The sequence below is a fragment of the Bacillus rossius genome, chromosome 12 (genome assembly GCF_032445375.1).
Source record: "Bacillus rossius redtenbacheri isolate Brsri chromosome 12, Brsri_v3, whole genome shotgun sequence".
Lineage (NCBI taxonomy): Eukaryota > Metazoa > Arthropoda > Insecta > Phasmatodea > Bacillidae > Bacillus > Bacillus rossius.
In genome coordinates, this window is record NC_086339.1 from 23,541,130 (window position 1) to 23,553,681 (window position 12,552).

At 40.6% G+C, this 12,552-nt stretch overlaps 1 long non-coding RNA gene across 1 annotated transcript; it reads left to right on the forward strand.

Annotated features, from left to right (window-relative positions):
* Nucleotides 1-1,449: 1,449 nt before the first annotated feature.
* LOC134537714 (uncharacterized) lies at nucleotides 1,450-9,944 on the forward strand. The gene is made up of 2 exons (XR_010076032.1): nucleotides 1,450-1,535; nucleotides 9,804-9,944. It is a non-coding gene; the product is annotated as an uncharacterized LOC134537714 (long non-coding RNA).
* The last annotated feature ends 2,608 nt before the right edge of the window (nucleotides 9,945-12,552 follow it).

The window sequence follows — 12,552 nt, forward strand, 5'->3', positions numbered from 1 at the left end:
TCTAGAATAAGGCATAGAAACAAAGAGTGTGTGTGTGTGTGTGTGTGTGTGTGTGTGTGTGTGTGTGTGTGTGTGTGTGTGTGTGTGTGTGTGTGTGTGTGTGTGTGTGTGTGTGTGTGTGTGTGTGTGTGTGTGTGTGTGTGTGTGTGTGTGTGTGTGTGTGTGTGTGTGTGTGTGTGTGTGTGTGTGTGTGTGTGTGTGTGTGTGTGTGTGTGTGTGTGTGTGTGTGTGTGTGTGTGTGTGTGTGTGTGTGTGTGTGTGTGTGTGTGTGTGTGTGTGTGTGTGTGTGTGTGTGTGTGTGTGTGTGTGTGTGTGTGTGTGTGTGTGTGTGTGTGTGTGTGTGTGTGTGTGTGTGTGTGTGTGTGTGTGTGTGTGTGTGTGTGTGTGTGTGTGTGTGTGTGTGTGTGTGTGTGTGTGTGTGTGTGTGTGTGTGTGTGTGTGTGTGTGTGTGTGTGTGTGTGTGTGTGTGTGTGTGTGTGTGTGTGTGTGTGTGTGTGTGTGTGTGTGTGTGTGTGTGTGTGTGTGTGTGTGTGTGTGTGTGTGTGTGTGTGTGTGTGTGTGTGTGTGTGTGTGTGTGTGTGTGTGTGTGTGTGTGTGTGTGTGTGTGTGTGTGTGTGTGTGTGTGTGTGTGTGTGTGTGTGTGTGTGTGTGTGTGTGTGTGTGTGTGTGTGTGTGTGTGTGTGTGTGTGTGTGTGTGTGTGTGTGTGTGTGTGTGTGTGTGTGTGTGTGTGTGTGTGTGTGTGTGTGTGTGTGTGTGTGTGTGTGTGTGTGTGTGTGTGTGTGTGTGTGTGTGTGTGTGTGTGTGTGTGTGTGTGTGTGTGTGTGTGTGTGTGTGTGTGTGTGTGTGTGTGTGTGTGTGTGTGTGTGTGTGTGTGTGTGTGTGTGTGTGTGTGTGTGTGTGTGTGTGTGTGTGTGTGTGTGTGTGTGTGTGTGTGTGTGTGTGTGTGTGTGTGTGTGTGTGTGTGTGTGTGTGTGTGTGTGTGTGTGTGTGTGTGTGTGTGTGTGTGTGTGTGTGTGTGTGTGTGTGTGTGTGTGTGTGTGTGTGTGTGTGTGTGTGTGTGTGTGTGTGTGTGTGTGTGTGTGTGTGTGTGTGTGTGTGTGTGTGTGTGTGTGTGTGTGTGTGTGTGTGTGTGTGTGTGTGTGTGTGTGTGTGTGTGTGTGTGTGTGTGTGTGTGTGTGTGTGTGTGTGTGTGTGTGTGTGTGTGTGTGTGTGTGTGTGTGTGTGTGTGTGTGTGTGTGTGTGTGTGTGTGTGTGTGTGTGTGTGTGTGTGTGTGTGTGTGTGTGTGTGTGTGTGTGTGTGTGTGTGTGTGTGTGTGTGTGTGTAATTCGCGTCTAGAAGTTGGGAAGCCTACGTTTCACAAAGGGTTGAGGACCAACCCGAACATGCCCGAAGACTTCACCTTCGGCCAACTTCGTGACTTTGTTTTTATTTTCATAACAGCACGGAGTTCGCTTCGAGCCTTGGCCGAGGACGGACGCGTCAAGCGGAGCTGCGAGATTCCAGGAACAGCCTGTTTGCTCGCACACAGGCCAGGTGGTATTCCCAGGTTTTTTCTAAGAAGTGTAAGCGTGCAAAACAACCCGGGTTGTAGCTAACCCTACAGCCTAGCCACAACCCGGCTTAATACCGGGTGCGTGGTCAGTGGGTGTTAGTGCGTTGTAGGGTGTAACTAGCGACATGACTGACCAGTTAAGTGACGAGCAGGTGATGCAGGAGTGCATCGATGTGCCCCTGCCGAGCGACGACGAACAAGAAATGTCTAGCGACGACGGCTTTACAACAGTCGTCTCAAAAAAACAAAAAACGGGAGGAAAGGACGAAAGACTGCGCCCCCCACTGACGAACCCCGCGATCGCCAGGCAGCAGGCCGAGCGACTTCGCAAGCAGCCCGTCAGAAGGGCAAACAACTCGGCCAATCAAACGGCCGCCAACACGTCCGCAGGTTCGAGCCCTGCCCCGCCAAACCCTGCCCCTCAGGCAAAGAAAATGCAGGTGAAACCCCTGTATGTATTTGTTGATTCTGGCCACAGCTACCCGGCCATTAAAACAGTGCTGGATGCAGCACTGCAGGAGCGCTGGTCGTGCGTCAGTCGCGGCCATGACCAGCTCATGATTCACACTGCCACTGTGGAGGAGTACCACAGGGCAGTGCGTGCACTGGAGCAGGCCGGAGTGCAACACTCTGTGCTGCTGCAACGGGACGAGATCCCGAACAAGTTTGTGTTTTGTCGAGTGCATAGCAGCACCGACAAACAATTCATTCAGGCCGAGTTCGCCGCAATGGGTCTTCCAGTGCAGAACTTCTGGTTTCTGTACAACAGGCAGACAAGGCAGCCTATAAATAAGTTAGTCGTAGAGCTCCCGAAGGCCGTAAATCCAGAAAGGATTTACGACCTGAAGTCATTCGGAGGCCTCAGCATTCGTGTTGAGGACTATCGACACCCCAAAGGCCCCCTCCAATGTGGCAACTGTCAGAGGTTTGGCCACCCCGCAAAAGGCTGCAGAGCCTCCCCTGTGTGCCGATGGTGCAGCCAAGGGCACAAAACCGAGGTTTGCCCCCAGGGAGGTGACAGGACGAAGGCAAAGTGCGCGCGATGTGAAGGCCCGCATTGCGCCAATTACAGAGGCTGCATGGCCTACAAGAGGGAGAACTGGCGTCACCTCCCGCAACAGGAGCGGAAAGACAGAGAGCTGCAGTCCAAACGCGCATTGCGCGAAAACAAGCGAGCAACAGCCGCGGCTCAAGTCCGCCCGCCCCCACAACAAGCCGGTCCCTCAGGCTACTGCCCCCAGCCCCCAAGGCAGCCGTGGCGAGCCCCGAGCTACCCCGCCCCCCCGCAATGGCAGAGCCCTAACCAATATTCAGTGCTGAGCGATAGGCATGAACTGGAGTATCCTGTCTTGGCAAACCCACCCAGACCTAGAGGCCAGCCCCTGCCCCAGAGGCCCCCGAAGAAACACCATTCGGGGCACAAAAACGGTAAAGGCCGGGCGCAAGGTCAAGTGATGGATCAGCCAGGTACTAAGGCGCCACCCAACTCCACCACTCCCCCCAGTGATTCCAAGAAAGTCGCGCCTAGGCAACATCAAGCCAGCCCGTTGCAGACTGACTCACCAACAGTAATGCCAACTGCTTCACCGCAGCTAAATCCCGCGGAGAAGCCAGCGATGGACGCGAGCGACTTTCTGAAGCTCGTAGGCCAATCGGATGCCATTACACAGGACCCTAACCTGGCACACGTCCTGGAACCAATGTGCATTTTAATGGCTATTTGGTGTAATCCGTCCAAGTCAATAGAGGACAAAATAAAAGCCACCACGGGCTTCGTGACAGCATTAGCGGCCAGCTTTAATGCTGCACACCCTTAATTTAGGTTCTGCCATTAATACTACCCCCGTAGACAGTAGATTAAGTACCATCCTTTACTGGAATGCGCGAGGAATTAGAAATAAAATAATCGAATTTACCGATCATTTAATTAAACATAATATTAGAATCGCGGCGATAAACGAAACACACTTAATTCCAACAGATCGTCTAATTATCTTAAATTACACTATTTATAGGCGTGACCGCGATACCAGAAGTGGAGGGGTTGCCCTACTAATCCACAGAAGTATACAACATAGTGAATTTCATTTACCTGAATTTAATAAATTAGAAGCTGTGGCAATTACTTTTAAAGTCAATAAACAACAAATTGTGCTTATTTCGATGTATGCACCACCGGGCAGGTCACTAACTGAAAACGAGCTGGACATCTTATATGGCTCAGCTCCCACATTCCTAGCAGTCGGCGATATTAATGCCAAACATAAAGACTGGAACTGTCGGAGCAATACAGCCAATGGCCTACTGCTGCAAAGACACGAGTCTAACAAAAATTATCAAGTACATGCTCCCTCAGAGCCCACTCACGATAGCGGAGTACTAAGGCACAACCCCGATATTTTAGATATTGCATTAAATAAGAGAGTTCAAACGGGATTCGAACTCAGAGTCTTTCACGAAATGTCATCTGACCACTTTCCAGTACATCTACTATTCGATGACGTGGACACTGACATCAGTCCTCCGAGAAAAATTAAAGACTACAAGAAAGCCGACTGGAGAGGCTTTCAGACGTATTTAGTCGATAATTTGCCTGCAGCCGATGCTGCCAACTTCAAAACAAAAGATAACATCGAATCAGCAGTCACTGAACTTACAGTTAAAATTCAAACTGCAATTAACTCGTGCATCCCAGAAAAGGTGGTTAGATTTAAGCAAGATGAACTGCCGGTGTATATTAGGGATTTAATTTCTCAGAAAAATAGATTAAGGCGCGAATATACTCGACGTAGGCAGCGCGACATTAAAGCGAGAATTAATGAATTACAGAAAATAATTTCCGATGAAATAACTCTATGGAGGAGCAGCCAATGGGAGACGAAAGTCTCTCAGCTACAGGTGCAAGATGGTAGCACCTGGAGTATGACAAAGCGATTCCTTCATAAGATAGATAAAATACCTCCGCTACAAACACGCACTGGGTTCGCTTTTACACCTACAGACAAAGCACACGCCTTCGCGAATACCCTTGAATTAGCCTTTCAACCTAATATCGAACCCTGTGACCCGCAATTTAATGCCAGAATATACAGAGACCTTACAATTAAACTTAATCAGCCTTTAACCTCAAAACCTTACTTAACTCAATCTCAGGAAGTTAAACAGGCTATCAGGCGTATGAAACCACGTAAGGCACCGGGAAACGATGGCATTCAGGCAGTAGTCCTTAAGAAACTGCCCGATGAAATTTTGGAATACCTAGCTCAATTAATAAATGGAATACTTAAACTACAGTATTTTCCATCGCAGTGGAAAGAAGCGAATGTGATAGTTTTTCATAAATCCGGAAAAGATAAGACACTGCCCCAAAATTATAGGCCCATTAGTCTGCTGAGTACATTGTCAAAAGTAGCTGAATGCATAATTCTACAGCGACTAAATACTCACATTAAAGAAAATGACGTACTGCCGGACGAACAATTTGGTTTTCGCAGCGCGCATTCAACAACGCATCAACTGGTCCGTATGACAGAACAAATAATAACTGCGTTCAATCAGAATAGCTATAATCTCGCAGCGTTTTTGGACATAGAAAAAGCCTTTGATAGAGTACTTCATGAAGGCTTAATTTATAAATTATATAAAACTGGCTTCCCCGATTGTTATATTAAATTACTGGCCTCGTATTTAGAAAATAGATCGTTTAGAGTCACGACAGAAGGAGCACAGTCCGATTTCAAAATAATTAAAGCAGGAGTCCCACAAGGCAGCATCTTGGGGCCGGTTTTATTCAATATTTATATCCACGATATGCCTAAGCCCGCACACCGATCAGTTCAGTTTGGCTGCTACGCGGACGATACGGTATTGTTTAGCAGATCTAGTATTCTAGAACTCGCAGCAGACAGATTACAAACCGCGTTAAATTCAATAGAACAGTGGTGCACAAAATGGCGAATTAAGGTAAACCCTACTAAATCAGAAGCTATAGTTTTTACGCGTAAACATCTCCCGCCACTTGAAGATAGACCACGACTAACACTTTTCAATGAACAAATTCCTCACAAAAATGTGGTTAAATATTTAGGCGTACACATGGATAGGAAACTACTATGGCGCGATCACATAGAGGCGAAAAGAAAAACAGCTTTCACTAGGCTCATGACCCTCTACCCCGTCATGAGCAGACGTTTAGGTAGCTCTGTTAAAAACGGAATAATAATTTATAACGCACTAATAAAACCAATAATCACGTATGCAGCGCCGGTGTGGGCAACAGCAGCGGAATCTCACTTAATCAAGCTACAGAGAATTCAGAATAAGAGTATTCGTATTGCGACAGATGCGCCTGTGTATTGCCCCGTAAGGGCTATGCACAGAGAGCTCAAACTCGAACTTTTAAAACATTATTATTTCCGAACTGCGCAAAAATTCTATGATAAATGTGCCATAAGCAGAAACCCATATATTTCATCACTGGGCGAACAAGATCCAGAGTTGCATGGAAAATATAAAATGCCAAATTCAATCTTGGCTCACAGACCTCCGTAGTGTGCTGTGGCTGGCTGAGCGATCGGCCAATCAGTCTCCCGCGAGTTGAAACTTAAATTATAGACATTAACGAATAATTTGCTTATTCAAAATGGTCCGAAGCACGCAGGTGTAGGTTCGGCTCCCGGGAGTTCACTGCCTGTTGTGTTAGGGCTGACTCCCTATGTACGATGGGCATGGCCCGCCTGGCAGGCTTCACCTCCAGTGCCGGTTGTGTTTCTGAAAGACATGGGATTTTGAATTACAAGCTTGCAACAATGCCAGAATGCGAATAGGTCTTGACTTAATTCACCTGTAACTGTATACACCGACAGTTCCTCTATATTTAACTAGTAGTATAGTAATAGATATTAGAGATTTGTAAATTAGTAATAAGTCCTAGATACTAAGTAATAGTCATCAAAAATATATATTTCTAAAATAATAATAAAAAATCTAAAAAAAAAATTAAAAAAAAATTAAAAAAATTAAAAAATATATATATATTTTTAGTTCTTATTTTAGTTTTATCTTAAGCACTGCACGTCCATCCCTGAGTTGGGTGTTTGCATATTTCGTAACGAAATGCCTAGTTTGTAAGTCATTTATCTTTTTTCTGTTTTAGTTTCTTAGTTTGTTAGGTGCTGACTGGCGGCGGAGTGAGTGGTCAGTGCAACCACTCACCACCAGGGGCGCTTGCGTCCCTGGTCACTAAATCCAGTCCTGGATAAAAAGCAAAGCGGACTACGAGTCCAAGTTCCCAACCCCCGCATGGTAGACTCTTTTCTACTCTGTCCAACACTTCATCCAGACCATCCTCTGTCTCCTGTAAACTCCTACACGTAATGCATGCCAATTTGCATCCCGCATGAATGTGCCCAGGGTTTTCCCTGTGTCTATGCAGGTTTTACCTGGGCCCAACCTATCTCTAGTTATAGTCTAGATTTAAGAGTGAGGGGAGTTAGTCATGGCGCCAATCGCTGCCATGGCTGGCCAATCCCCTCCTAGCACATGATGCATGCGACCCTCTCCCTGCACGGCTAATCCCAGCATGACTAGGCGTATAGGCTTCGGCCTGAGACGCACCTAGGTCCCTCCCTAACCCGGACCCCTCCAAAATACACTTAGTTTTAGTTAGGTTAGGAAAAAAAAAAAAAAAAAAAAATCATAACAGCACGGCCATGTTGGTGGATATCAAAAACACTTATTAATAATAATTGTGAGGTTAAGTGTTTAATTCATAGAAAGAAAGTGCATATTTAGTAATAATCTTAAGATTATTATTCACTGTTATATTACAAGTATTCGTTATGTTCAGGATCTTTCAACGCACTAAATTAAAACAGCAAGCATCATGTACCTCGGGATGAAGTGAAAAACTTGGATATGCGATACTGAACTTTAACTAACTTTCAGATTTGCGTGTAAATTAAGATATATGTATCATCATTTAGTTCATATTTTCTCTCTACAGGTTTTAAAGTTTAGCCTAGGTTGTAATTTTTTTCGTATCACGTGTCCAAATTGATCCCTTGGTTTTGTGGTACAAGATGCTTGCTGTTTTAATTTGTTACGTCGAAAGAGTATGGACATAACAAATACTAGAACATCACAAGACAAACAAATTATCTCAGGTGTTGTGAAATAATTTCTTTTGTAACTGTTTTACGTCACATATAAATTGTAATAACACAAGTTAGTATGCCCATGTTCTTTCAATGTACCAAATCAAAACATCAAGCAAAATGTACCACAGGAACAATGTATACAAGATCATGCCTTCTGGATCAAGGGATGAATTTGAATATGTTATACAGAACTTTTACCAATTTCACTTTCGGGACAAGTATGTATCACAATATCATTATCACATTAATGATGACATTAACATGGCACATTTATGTCATTACCATATCTGCATTATTATGTGACTAGCATGATTATATGGGGGTTTTAGTTGGGGAGTATTCTAATGCTTGTTTTGCACAAAATATGTTTGTGTATTAAACTAGCTTTCTGGTAACGTATTTTATGCTATGGCCAAGCTTATTCTAGATTTAGAACATACCTACTACAGTATATATTTTACCTGTGGTATCATATTCTATACATAAGAACAAGCCCTACCTGTACTAGTATAATAGAACACCATACTGAAGATATATTACATTTCATTATTATTTCTTAAGATATATATCTGATGTAACAGAAGCATATGAATGTCCTCCGTCCAAAAGTTTTTTTTTTCCAGTGTTTGTACTTTAAGAACGTACAGGTATGTGTGAATGCACAGGTATTATAATGTAAGCTTTAAACTTTGATTACTTGCTAACCTGTAGAAATTTAAAGTCTGTTTTCAGGATAAATTCAGGGCTATGACTAGTGTCAAAAAAAGTTTTTGTCTAATTTTTTTTTAGTTTGTGGAAAAGCCACAATGAAAGATTATTACCCACCTCTCTCCTAACAGCAAATAAAATGCACAGAGTAATTGTATTGTTGTGCGGCTTTTAAATGAATAAAGAAAAAAATTCTGAAAAACTTTATTTCACATCCTTACATGTATCGAAATATTTCCCAAGAGAATGTTGAGGTACTTTAAGTTGTTTATCGTTTTTAAAACTGCACAAGATTTTATTAAGTTTGTTTTAATCAACAAAAGTAAGAAGAGTAAAAATTATAACTTTTTTTTTTTACTTCCTGATATGTTTTTCAGTCATTACCCAAGAGAGCAATACTTGCAGCAAGAAACACATAACTCCATATGTGACAAAATATGATTATGAGGCCCTAGTTTTTATTGAAGCAAGCTTTTTGCAAGCACAGCAGGGACTCGCACATGGCGGCGCTTGCGATATCGCAATCATGAATGTTAAAACTATAAAACTATTGGTAGACTGCTTGATGTAACACAGTGCTGTCTTACAAAATGATTCCAAAGCATTTCAGGAAGCAAAAGGTATTTTGTAATTTTTATTTTCTTGTTTGCAAAAAATCTGATAAACTATAAAATTACAATGAACACAAAACACTACTACTTAATTACTATAACATTTTATAAAATCATAAAAATAAACCACCTACTTTTCTGGCTGCTTGTCTTAAGTTTACACAAAAAATATTTACTGTTCTGCCATTAATCTCACTTAGTGTTGCAGCATACAGTATCGCAAAATGCAGTCACTACTACAATCACCACACGTTTATATTCTATACATCTACCTGAGAAACATTAAGAGCTAAGTGCTGTTAACTATTGTTACCACTTGTATTTATAAGCAGTAGTAGTTTTTTTTTTTTAATTAATGTGTGTAGGTGCTAATTTTGCCATTGCATTAAATCACCAAACACTCTTTGTGATGTAGGTATACGATATTTCCAATTTTTTATGTAACTGAATGTTTGACAAATATTAAAAACAAAAAAAAATATTGAAAGCTGTGAATACATGAAGAACAGTATACATTTAAATAAGATAGGCCTACCAAAACTATTGAGCTTATCAAATTATACATATACGTACTTACCAAATGAAATGTGTTGACCATCTGGTGTGTATCATGTTGCCATGAATATTATTTTTCTGCTATATAGTTTCTGTTAAATACTATGTATTACTTTATTGCTCTACAGTTTCTGTTATGGACTTTGTCTCCAGATTGCCATTTATATGACTTATTCTCTACATTCTCAGTACTTGTAATTGTTTCTGTTTGTTGCAGGTATGTAATGAAATTAGAAAATGAGCTGAAACATTAAACTCCTTGGACACTCCATAGAAAGGAAGAATTATTTTCTGTTTAATGCTGGCATGTGAAGACATTAGAACATTTTCTTGTAGATTAAATTCTTTGGACATTCAATGAAAATGAATTATTTTGTGAATTTTTGTTATAATAGTGCTTTTTTATTTCACTTAGAATTTTATTTCATTGCCAGTTAATTGATAGTAACTAAGAAAGTGAAATAATTTTTTTTTTTGGAGAAATAAAGAGTATTTTTTACAACCTTATATTTCATGATTGTCTATCTTCAAAACTTACCAAACTTGGGTGATTCATATGGAAAAAATAATGCTGTCATTTAAAGGAAAGAAAAGTGTAAAGATTTTTGCTGAACGTTCATAATAAATAATTTTACCTTTTGACATGTCAGTTATCTTTAAAACACATTGTAGTTATTAGTATGTACAAGAAAGAAAGTGCAAGATTTTATGCCTTTAAAATATTAGTGTTTAAATATTCAATGTGTCTTCGTTTTTTTCATTCCACAGCACATAAATGAATTTTTTTTATAAAGTGAACATATAAATTTAAATGTAACATGTAACCTTTTATGTGGTATCGCTTTCAAGATACATTCACCCACTGTGTTGGTACATATCAAGTAAACCAACGAATAAGTGTTGGTACATATCAAGTAAACCAACGAACAATTAGGAAAGCTACAATGATAGGATTTTTTATACAGGAATGTTACGGATAAAATAATACAATGGAAAGAGATTACTGTGGACACAAAAAAAATTTAATATTTATGTTTTTTTTTTTTCATAAAAAAATATTCTTTAGTGACAATCTAGGCTGCAAATGTCTCATACATTACTGAATTTCTATACTGAGCATTACCAACACAGAGCTTACACAGTAATATTTCCTCTTTACATTATACCATCAGGTGACACTACAAAGTCTCATAACATGCTATTGTTTTAAACAACCTCAGTATGTACCTTTATGGACAATTACTTTTATGGTGAGAAACATAATGTAGTAATTTGTGCATAAAATAATTGTTTATATAATTTACTTAATAGTCATGCAGTATAGCTGCACAGTATGAACCTCACAAATATAATGAAACCAGTTTTTAGTGAATGACCACAATATTAACTCTCAGCATTTTCACACACATGTCTTGAAATATTGTGGTAAATGTTTTATAGACTTTCTCACCTCTTAAATCTTTTTTCTCTCGTTACCCACACATCCTTGGGTCATCTTTGCGGAGCCGGGCTTATCCCAACCGCCTTAGATTTAACCCTGCCACGTGACCACGCCGCAGGGTCGACAATTATGGAACTCGCTGACTCCAGAGGTAAGCGTTTTAATTTAATGTAGCCGTGCATATGTCTGCTGGCCCAAACAAAGACATTAAAGCACTTGTAGATTCACGGCTCGTAGAGCCTGTTCGAGTCGTAATTCAAAAACTTACGGGTATGGCCGACTCCATGCAAATCCCCAATAAGACTGCTGTTAGATGTAACGTAAGCACATAACGAAGCAATCAGAAACTTTTGTCAGGGTAAAGTATAAGGTATAACGCATAGTGTAACACCGCAATGCATAGCATGCCAATAAATGCGAGAACAAATTGACAGTGATTTCCAGTGCCCCCTTACCTAAGTTAGGCATCAGCCAACCATGCTGCCTGAGGAGTGTGATACGACTTCTCTAGTTAGTAATCCAACCACCGCCACGATCCTAGTGAACAAAGCTGGGGCCGACGACCCACCAAACAGTTGCATAAGTTAGCCTGGCACCCTCCCGGAAAGAAAATGAAATTTTAAGCTGTAAATATATAAAGATGATTTTGAATTTTCCATGAAAAAAAATTGAAACATGCTATAGATACAACACTAAATATAATTATCCTGAAACATGTTGAATTCAGTTAAGTTCTGTTACATAGTTGAACAGTGACGAGATTCTGCAAGATAGGAATAGCCTCTGTCCTTAAGTATGGGCGGTGGGCCTTCACTAATCAAAATTCCCGCGCGTCTTGTTAAAAGAAAAACAAAGTCCCGAAGTTGACCGAAGGTTAAGTCTTCGGGCATGTTCGGGTTGGTCCTCAACCCTTTGTGAAACGTAGGCTTCCCTCTAGAAGTTATGGTATGTACTTGAAAAGCTAATTTTTTTTTATTGATCAATATGATTATCACGCTCAGCATTATTTTAGAGGATTCTTTTTTAAAATCAGTTTCCGAGTTTAGTATTATATGTTTTTTCTTTTTTGTAACATGAGAACACATGAATTTGCTCGTTACCAGAGTACGCACATCACTGCCGGGTCTACTGAAAGACTCGCTCACTTTTTTCTCTAAACTCCCAGAAAGTAGTTTTCTTTTAGAATTACTAATGTTTTAACCAATCAATATAAAAACTTCTAAATCTAGTTCATACGCTGTAAATGAAATTCAAAATTCAAATCCTCGATGCTTTAATTTAAGTTAAACAGATAAACAGAGAAAAAAAACCGCGACAGGTTCATTCTGAGTTAATATAAGTCCTTCGTCTATATTGTAGCAATCTCTTTACAAGCACAATAAGCACTAACAAAATAAATTTTCCTTAATTTGTATACTGTTTAAAGTTTAATATTTTACGTTTAAATACAAGCGGATACGGTACTAGGAACCATTGTTAAAAAAAAAAAAAGTAAAGTTATTGGAAGGTAAATTTCGAGCGAGCC